This window comes from Anolis sagrei, chromosome 1 (genome assembly GCF_037176765.1).
Source record: "Anolis sagrei isolate rAnoSag1 chromosome 1, rAnoSag1.mat, whole genome shotgun sequence".
NCBI lineage: Eukaryota > Metazoa > Chordata > Lepidosauria > Squamata > Dactyloidae > Anolis > Anolis sagrei.
In genome coordinates this window covers 5,349,229-5,359,699 of record NC_090021.1, presented here as the reverse complement: position 1 = coordinate 5,359,699, position 10,471 = coordinate 5,349,229, and the positions used below count along the sequence as shown (strand labels likewise).

The window sequence follows — 10,471 nt, the reverse complement described above, 5'->3', positions numbered from 1 at the left end:
CCCTTCCTTCCATGCTTCTCTTCCTCCTATTCTTCCTTCTTTTTCCTTCATCCCTTCCTTCCTTCCATTCCACTTTTCCACCTTCCCTTCTTCCCTTCCTCCCTTCCCTCTTTCCTTTATCCTTCCCTTCCTTCCATGCTTCTTTTCCTCCTTTTCATCCTTCTTTTTTCCTTCATCCTTCCCTTCCTTCCTTTCCATTCTTCCTTCCTTCCATTCCACCTTTCCTTCCTTCCCTCTTTCCCTTTATCCTTCCCTTCCTTCCTTGCTTCTCTTCCTCCTTTTCTTCCTTCTCTTTTTCCTTCATCCTTCCCTTCCTTCCTTCCTTCCTTCCATTCCATCTTTCCATCCTTCCTTCCTTCCCTCTTTCCTTTATCCTTCCCTTACTTCCATGCTTCTCTTCCTCCCTTTCTTCCTTCCTTCTCTTTTTCCTTCATCCTTTCTTTCCTTCCTTCCTTCCATTCCACCTTTCCTTCCCTCTTTCCTTTATCCTTCCCTTCCTTCCATGCTTCTCTTCCTCCTATTCTTCCTTCTTTTTCCTTCATCCTTCCCTTCCTTCCATTCCACTTTTCCACCTTCCATTCCACCTTTCCTTCCTTCCCTCTTTCCTTTGTCCTCCCCTTCCTTCCATGCTTCTTTTCCTCCTTTTCTTCTTTTTTCCTTCATCCTTCCCTCCCTTCCTTCCATTCCACCTTTCCTTCCTTCCCTCTTTCCTTTATCCTCCCCTTCCTTCCATGCTTCTCTTCCTCCTTTTCTTCCTTCTTTTTTCCTTCATCCTTCCCTTCCGTCCATGCTTCTCTTCCTCCCTTTCTTCCTTCCTTCTCTTTTTCCTTCATCCTTCCCTTCTTTCCTTTCTTCCTTCCCTCTTTCCTTTATCCTTCCCTTCCTTCCATGCTTCTCTTCCTCCTTTTCTTCCTTCTCTTTTTCCTTCATCCTTCCCTTCCTTCCTTCCTTTCTTCCATCCATCCATTCCATCTTTCCATCCTTCCTTCCTTCCCTTTTTCCCTTTATCCTTCCCTTCCTTCCATGCTTCTCTTTCTCCTATTCTTCCTTCTTTTTCCTTCATCCTTCCCTTCCTTCCTTCCATTCCACTTTTCCACCTTCCCTTCCTTCCTTCCTTCCTTCCTTCTCTCTTTCCTTTATCCTTCCCTTCCTTCCATGCTTCTCTTCCTCCCTTTCTTCCTTCCTTCTCTTTTTCCTTCATCCTTCCCTCCCTCCCTCCCTTCCATTCCACCTTTCCATCTTTCCTCCCTCCTTCCCTTCCTTCCTTCCATCACTGGGCAGCCAGTCCTCCTCGCAGGGAGTACTAACATGCGCCTCCCCCCAAATACAGAAACTTTGCCCAGGCCTGATATAGATGCATCCGGGGACAAGAAAGCCGTGGATGTCCATTGACTGCAAAGGAAAGGGCTTCAACTGTGTTGGAAACAGATAAAATGGAAAACTTGCCGTCTCGTGCACAACGAGCCAGATGTCCTAAAATTAGCGCAACTATTGTTTGCATTGCAACATTTATATTTAAACAAACCACATAAGGAATTTAGTAACTACAATGGCAGTATCCCGCTTTTATCTCTTTCCATTGACCTGCAGAGCAGGAAGCAGGAGCTCTCATTAAATTTTTAACAGTCTTATACTCTAATGAAAAAAATAATGGCATTTGCAGTTAAAAGATGCTTAATAGGAGGGCGGCAGCCAGTCTCCATTTAAAAGCCTTCCGACAAAAAGAGCCCTCATTTGCTGAAGGGGTTGAGCATCCCTTATCCCCAATGCTTGCGATGAGAGGCGTCTTGGATGTTGGGCTATAGCCTGAGTATCCTTTATCCAGAATTTCAAAACTGTGCGCCTGATAGGTGTATTGTGTCCAAATTTCATGTCAATTCCTCCAGTGGTTTTTGAGTTATGCCAATCCCACAAATGAGCATTACATTTATTTATATAGACTAGCCATCCCCTGCCACACGTTGCTGTGGCCCAGTCTGTGTATATGTGTTTTGGGTGTGTGTATGTGTGTGCATATATTTGTGTATATATGTGTGTTTGCGTATATATATGTGGGTGTGTATATATGTGTGTGTGTATATATATGTGTGTGTATATATTTGTGTATTTGTGAGTTTATATGTGTACATGCATATTGTGTATATGTGTGTGCTCGTCTATATGCATATTTGTGTGTATATATGTATGTATGTGGATATGTATATGTGTGTGCATATATGTATGTGTGCATGTATACGTGCATGTGTGTTGTTGTTGTTCATTCGTTCAGTCGTCTCCGACTCTTCGTGACCTCATGGACCAGCCCACGCCAGAGCTCCCTGTCGGCCGTCACCACCCCCAGCTCCTTCAAGGTCAGTCCAGTCACTTCAAGGATGCCATCCATCCATCTTGCCCTTGGTCGGCTATATATATATATGCATGTGTGTATATATATATGTGTGTGTTTGTGCATATATATATATATATATATATATATACGTGTGTATGAATGTGTGCATGTGCATATGTATATGAGTGTATGTGTATATGTGCATGTGTATATGTATATATATGTGTATGTATATGTATGTGTATATGTGTATATTTGTGTGAGTTTGTGCACATAGATATGTGTGTGTGCATGAATGTGTGCATGTGCATATGTATGAGTGTATGTGTATATGTATACGTGCATGTTTGTGCATATATACACATGTGTGTATGAATGTGTGCATGTGCATATGTATATGAGTGTATATGTATATGTAAGTGTATGTGTATATGTATATATATTTGTTGTCCGGGCTTGGCCCCATGTAAGCCGTTCCGAGTACCCACAGGGGAGATGGTAGCGGGGTATAAATAAAGATTATTATTATTATTATTATTATTATTAGTGTTTGTGTATATATATATATACATATGTTTATGAATGTGTGCATATGTATATGAGTGTATATGTATATATGGTGTATTTTGGGGGGTCTTCCGCTGGGGTTGTGTGTGTGTGTGTGTGTGTGTTTATGGGTGATGGACAATGGTTGGACTGTTAGGTGTATTGTGTCCAAATTTTGTGTCAATTCGTCCAGTGGTTTTTGAGTTATGTTAATCCCACAAACTAACATTACATTTTTAGTTATATAAATGTCTAATAAATAGCGTTACAAAATACCAAACCTGGGCAATGCGAGTGGGGAAATACCGGTAGGCTTGAAATAAGATTTCTGGACTTGTGGCGACCCCAGAGCTGGGATTTACTGGATCCGAGAACGTGTGACTTGCATGACTTGCATAATGGGATTTTATATTTTCAATGGTAGGGGAAATCATGGCGAACGTTGGCTTTTGGGTCCCGGGAAGAAGGCAAGCGGTCGATTTCACCCATTCACCAGTTCATGGGATTTTGCATTCAAGTGATGCGGATGGGACTGAGAGAGATTTAATTGCTTTTCACAAAACAGAGGATCAGAAAAGGTTTAAGGCCGGGAGGGTCTAAGCCAGATGTGCCAGCCAGCTGTTCGACATTAGCGGCCCTATAAAGGAGAGGGATTTAACTCCCGGGTCAAATGGGAATCAAATGCAATCGGACAAAGTGGGTTGCCATTCTCCAAGCCAAAATATTTCCCATTTTAAGCCAAGTCTCCAAGTCTCTGGGAGGCATGAGAGCAGGTGGGAATGTCCTGCAAAACTAGGGAAATCCAGTGTTTGTAATGTGGTAAAAGAGTGTTTCTCAACCTAGGAGTTGGGACCCATGTGGGGGTCATGAGGGGGGTGTCAGAGGGGTTGCCAAAGACCATCAGAAAACACAGTATTTTCTGTTCTTCACGGGAGTTTTGTGTGTCAAGTTTGGTTCAATTCCATCATTGGTGGAGTTCAGAATGCTCTTTTATTGTAGGTGAACTATAAATCCCAGCAACCAGAACTCCCAAATGTCAAGGTCTGTTTCCCCCCAAACTCCACCAGTGTTCACATTTGGGCATATTGAGTATCCATGCCAAGTTTGGTCCAGATCAATCATTGTTTGAGTCCACAGTGATCTCTGGATGTAGGTGAACTACAACTCCAAAAATCAAGGTCAATGCTCACAAAACCCGTCCAGTATGTTCTGTTGGTCATGGGAGTTCTGTGTGGGAAGTTTAGCCCAATTCTATTACTGGTGAGGTTCAAAATGCACTTTGATTGTAGGTGAACTATAAATCCCAGCAACTAAAACTCCCAAATGTTAAGGTCTATTTTCCCCCGATTCCACCAGTGTTCACATTTGGGCATGCTGAGTATTCCTGCCAACTTTTGGTCCAGATCCATCATTGTTTGAGTCCACAGTGATCTCTGGATGTAGGTGAACTACAACTCCAAAAATCAAGGTCAATGCTCACAAAACCCTTCCAGTATGTTCTGTTGGTCATGGGAGTTCTGTGTGGGAAGTTTGGCTCAATTCTATTACTGGTGAGGTTCAAAATACACTTTGCTTGTAGGTGAACTATAAATCCCAGCAACTACAACTCCCAAATGTCAAGGTCTATTTTCCCCAAATTCCATCTGTGTTCTTATTTGAGCATATTGAGTATTCATGCCAAGTTTGGTCCAGATCCATCATTGTTTGAGTCCTTAGTGCTCTCTGGATGTAGGTGAACTACAACTCCAAAAATCATGGTCAATGCTCACAAAAAAACCCCAGTATGTTCTGTTGGTCATGGGAATTCTGTGTGGGAAGTTTGGTTCAATTACATCATTGGTGGAGTTCAGAATGCTCTTTGATTTTAGGTAAACTATAAATCCCAGCAACTACAACTCCCAAATGATAAAATTAATCCCACCAAACCCCACCAGTATTCAAATTTGGGTGTATCAGGTATTTGTGCCAAATTTGGTCCATTGAATGAAAATACATCCTGCATATCAGATATTTACATTACAATTCATCACAGTAGCAGCATTACAGTTACGAAGTAGTAACAAAAATAATATTAGGTTCTTGTGGGTTTTTTCGGGCTATAGGGCCATGTTCTAGAGGCATTTCTCCTGACATTTCTCCTGCATCTATGGCAAGCATCCTCAGAGGTAGTGAGGTCTATTGGAAATAGGACAATGGGTTTATATATCTGTGGAATGGCTGGGGTGGGGCAAAGAGCTCTTCTCTGCTGGAGCTAGGTGTGAATGTTTCAACTGACCACCTTCATTAGCTTTTGAAGGCCTGGCTGAGCCTGGGAAAATCTTTTGTTGAGAGGTGTTAAGATGTGCCTGGTTGTTTCCCCTCTGCTGTTTTGGTGTTGTAATTTTAGAGGTTTTTTTAATACTGGTAGCCAGATTTTGTTCATTTCATGGTCTCTTCCTTTCTGTTGAAATTGTCCAATTGCCCCACCCTGGTCATTCCACAGATATATAAACCCATTGTCCTAATTCCAACAGACCTCACTACCTCTGAGGATGCTTGCCATAGATGCAGGCGAAACGTCAGGAGAAATGCCTCTAGAACATGGCCCTATAGCCCGAAAAAACCCACAAGAACCTAGTGATTCCAGCCATGAAAGCCTTCGACAATACATCAAAAAATAATATTATGTTTGGGGGTCACCACAACAGGAGGAACTGGATTAAGGGGTCACGGCATTAGGAAGGTTGAGAAACATTGTGGTAAACAAATACTATAGGTTTGAGTAGCACACACCTCACTACTTCTGAGCATGCTTACCATAGATGTAGGCGAAACGTCAGGAGAGAATGCTTCTAGAATATGGCCATATAGCCTGAAAAAATCTACAACAACCCAGTGATTCCGGCCATGAAAGCCTTCAACAACACACCTGGATGTCAAATTATAGTACTCAGGGCCCAATGGCATGAGAGTTTCCAATGTCGTCACGAGACCCCCTTTGGGGGGGGGGGGTGGAGGTCACAAGCTTCAGAAAGACAACTAATTAATACGGTATGATCATATGCAAACAAGGTATAGGACGGTTGCCGCAAGGGCCATCCAGCTGGCAAAATGCAAGCTCCCCGTGCAATGGGAGGGCTCAAAGCAAGAATGCAGGAATTTGCATCATGTCTGCAGAATGCATTGTGATTTTTAGAATACACCGGAAAACAGAGCCAACGACAGCGTCAAGTGCAAGACAAAGCACGGAAAATGCCAAGTGACAAAGCAGGCTCAGCACAGCACTGCAGATAAATTCAGACCTTTCCAAGTAGGCTTCCCTTCCCTCCCCCCTTAAAATGCAAACCTGTCACAATCACAAGTAATGACGGGATATGTAGTCCAGCAAGGCATTGCCCCCTCTATTGTGATAACTCACTACCTCTGAGGATGCTTGCCATAGATGCAGGCGAAACGTCAGGAGAGAATGCCTCTAGACCATGGCCATATAGCCCGAAAAAACCTACAACAACCCTTATTTCCCTGCAATGCCTTATTTCCCTGCCTCAGTTTCCCCCCTTGCAAATAATAATTATTATGTAGCACTGTATTTGGATCCATTTTCCGAGGAATGCATTGTTGTTGTTGTTGTATAATTATGAGAATTGTTATTATCAAATGGGGAAACTGAGGCAGAGAAAAACGACATTGCAGAGTGTCATCACCACTGGTCCTGCTGAACTACATATTCCATCATTCTTCACCGTGCACCAGGGGGAAACTGAGGCAGAGAAAAACACCACTGCACAGCGTCATCACCACTGGTCCTGCTGAACTACATATCCCATCATTCTTCACCGTGCACCAGGAGGAAACTGAGGCAGAGAAAAACACCACTGCACAGCATCATCGCCATTGGTCCTGCTTAACTACATATCCCATCATTCTTCACCGTGCACCAGGAGGAAACTGAGGCAGAGAAAAACACCACTGCACAGCGTCATCACCATTGGTCCTGCTGAACTACGTATCCCATCATTCTTCACCATGCACCAGGGGGAAACTGAGGCAGAGAAAAACACCACTGCACAGCATCATCGCCATTGGTCCTGCTGAACTACATATCCCATCATTCTTCACCGTGCACCAGGGGGAAACTGAGGCAGAGAAAAACGACACTGCACAGGGTCATCACCACTGGTCCTGCTGAACTACATATCCCATCATTCTTCCCCATGCACCAGGGGGAAACTGAGGCAAAGAAAAATGACATTGCACAGCGTCATCACCACTGGTCCTGCTGAACTACATATCCCACCATTCTTCACCGTGCACCAGGGGGAAACTGAGGCAGAGAAAAGCGACACTGCACAGCGACATCACCACAGGTCCTGCTGAACTACATATCCCATCATTCTTCACCAGGCAAGGTTGTACCATCTGCTATCAGTTAAAGGCACATCACTTGAGGCTGCAGCAATGTTGTAAAATGTATGCACCGCAAAATTAATGCTATGGCATCCTGGCATCAGACTGCATTAATTCTACAATATAGATGCCCCCAAGCAGAAGGGTATCCCCATAAGGCCTGAAGGCTCATATGGGAGCATATGATGTTTTGGACCCAAGTTGTATTGGGCTTTAAAAATTATGGCTTTGGATTGTTCCTGGAAGACAATCAAGGGAATGCTACAGCCCAAAATATCCGGAGCAGGTTGCATGCCCAAGAATATCTATCATCAGTGCGTTAGAGACATTTGTCAAATAAATCAATGCAAATCAGCTGCGCACAAAAGTTATTAGCTGGCAGGGAAAAAATACTAGTCTATTGGGGAATGTCAAAAGTGGAAGAGAAAGCTGCTTTCCTATCCCAGGAGTGCGTTCATTTATATTATTATTACATTTATTGCATTTATTTATACACCAATTTTTATCTCAGGGGGTTCGTGCCCTGGACCCAGTGCCATTCAACATCTCTATTAATGGCTTGTATCATGGAATAAGAAGGCAACCTGACTGAATTTGCAAATGGCACCTAATTGAGAGCAATGACAAGTGGCATCCGGATGGAAAAGGAACCCCAAAAGGTTACAGAGCTGAGCCAGAACTACCAAAATGGATTTCGACAGGGGGCAATGTATGATATGACACAGGGCAATCCACGCTTTAGGTGAGTGAAACAATCTTGCAAATCCCCGCAAAATTATATTGCAAGCCCTCCTAAAAAGATACTCTTTGCGCTGAGGAGTCTGCAATGCAAATGTTCAAACCAAATGACTTAGAGAATGGAAGAGAAAGATTATATATATAGAATAGCCGTCCCCTGTGGCCCAGTCTGTGTATATGTATTTGTGTATATGTGTTTATGCATAAATACACATGTGGTTATGCTGAAGCCCCCAGTGACACAGTGGGTGAAACCACTGAACTGTTGAACTTGCTAACCAAAAGGTCGCAGGTTCAGTGGCATGAGCTCCCACTGTTAGCCCCAGCTTCTGCCAACCTAGCAATTCAAAAGCATGCAAATGTGAGTAGATCAATCGGTATCTCTCCGGCAGGAAGGTAACAGTGCTCCATGCATTCATGTCGGCTACATGACTTTGGAGGTGTCTATGGACAACTCCAGCTCTTGGGCTTAGAAATGGAGATGAGCACCAACACCCCACCCACACCCCCGAGTCGGACGCGACTGGACTTAATGTCAAGGGGAACAATGTGGTTATGTGCATGCATTATAGTGTATTTTTTATTTTGGCTTTTTAAGTCTCTTCCACTGCATTTTTCAGTGTTTTTATGAGTGAGGGTCACTTGTTGGCCTGATAGGTGTCTTGTGTCCAAATTTGGTGTCAATTCGTTCAGTGGTTTTTGAGTTATGTTAATCCCACAAACAAACATTAAATTTTTATTTATATAGATTTAATTTAATGCATTGACTGTTTTACTTGTATAACGTATTTATTTATATTTATATTTATCCTACTTTTTCTATCTTAACAGAGTCTCTCACAAGGTTAAAAAACATAAACATTGAACATTTTTTTAAAAAAAACAGAATCCAATACAGGGCTATTAAAACAAAGAGTTAAAATCATTGGAAGCCATAAAAAATTAATTTCCCTGTGTCCTGTTTGCTGTTACCCACCTTGAGTCTATATTATCAGGAGAAAAAATAAAATCAAGATAAAATAAAATAAATGGCACAAATGCAAAACAAGAGATGCTCGCAAAGGAAGAGAGGGCTGGGGAGAAAAAAACAATGCCGTGGATCTTCTCTTCCTTTGTGTTTTACTTGCTAGCAATCACAGTATTATAAATGCAAACACTCTTACATATAAGCCCTTAAACCCACCTCCCAATTTGCAAATAATAATAATAATAATAATAATAACCAAAGCAATGCAAGCCAACAGCTAGAGCATGGGAGAGCAACAATGCCCACTTCCCCAATTTCTCCACTGCTTCGCTTTGCTTTGCAGTGATGCCTAGAATATGAGGAAGCAATGCAGACCTTAAGCCAGTGTTTCTCAACCTTCCTAATGCCTAATCATAGAATCATAGAATCAAAGAGTTGGAAGAGACCTCATGGGCCATCCAGTCCAACCCCATTCTGCCAAGAAGCAGGAATGTTGAATTCAAATCACCCCTGACAGATGGCCATCCACCCCCTGTTTAAAAGCTTCCAAAGAAGGAGCCTCCACCACACTCCAGGGCAGAGAGTTCCGCTGCTGAACGGCTCTCTCAGTCAGGAAGTTCTTCCTCATGTTCAGATGGAATCTCCTCTCTTGTAGTTTGAAGCCATTGTTCCATTGTGTCCTAGTCTCCAAGGAAGCAGAAAACAAGCTTGCTCCCTCCTCCCTGTGGCTTCCTCTCACATATTTATACATGGCTATCATATCTCCTCTCTGCCTTCTCTTCTTCAGGCTAAACATGCCCAGCTCCTTAAGCCGCTCCTCATAGGGCTTGTGGAGTTTGGGGAAAATAGACTTTGATATTTGGGAGTTGTAGTTGCTGGGATTTATAGTTCACCTACAATCAATGGGCACTCTGAACTCCACCAAAAATGGAATTGAACCAAACTTGGCACAAGTATTCAATATGCCCAAATGTGAACACCGGTGGAGTTTGGGGAAAACAGACTTTGATATTTGGGAGTTGTAGTTGTTGGGATTTATAGTTCACCTGCAATCAATGGGCACTCTGAACTCCACCAAAAATGGAATTGAACCAAACTTGGCACAAATATTTAATATGCTCAAATGTGAACACTGGTCTAGTTTGGGGAAAATAGACCTTGACATTTGGGAGTTGTAGTTTCTGTTGGTCTTTGACAACCCCTCTGACACCCCCTCGCAACCCCCAGGTTGAGAAACGCTGTCTTAAGCAAAGGAAAACCCCTTGAAAATAACATTACTTTCTGCCCCAAAGAGACTACAATCCAAATATTTTCCTTCCTTGATCTCTTGTAGTTCTCTGCTTGGAAGAAGGAGGGGATAATGCAGGTTTTCGGGAGACTGAAATAATGTTGCAATTCCCTCCAAAAGAACTCTACAATCTAAATGTGCAGCCTGGAAAAAAAAATATCAATTTACTCCCAAAATTTCTACTGCGTTTGCAGGGATGTTTGGAAAGCAAGTGAGG

General features: G+C 42.8%; 1 protein-coding gene across 2 annotated transcripts in view; it reads right to left on the bottom strand.

Moving 5' to 3' along the window:
- EFR3B (EFR3 homolog B) overlaps positions 1 to 10,471 on the bottom strand; it is a 148,939-nt gene that overhangs the window by 112,642 nt on the left and 25,826 nt on the right. The gene's annotated exons all lie outside the window — the stretch shown is intronic.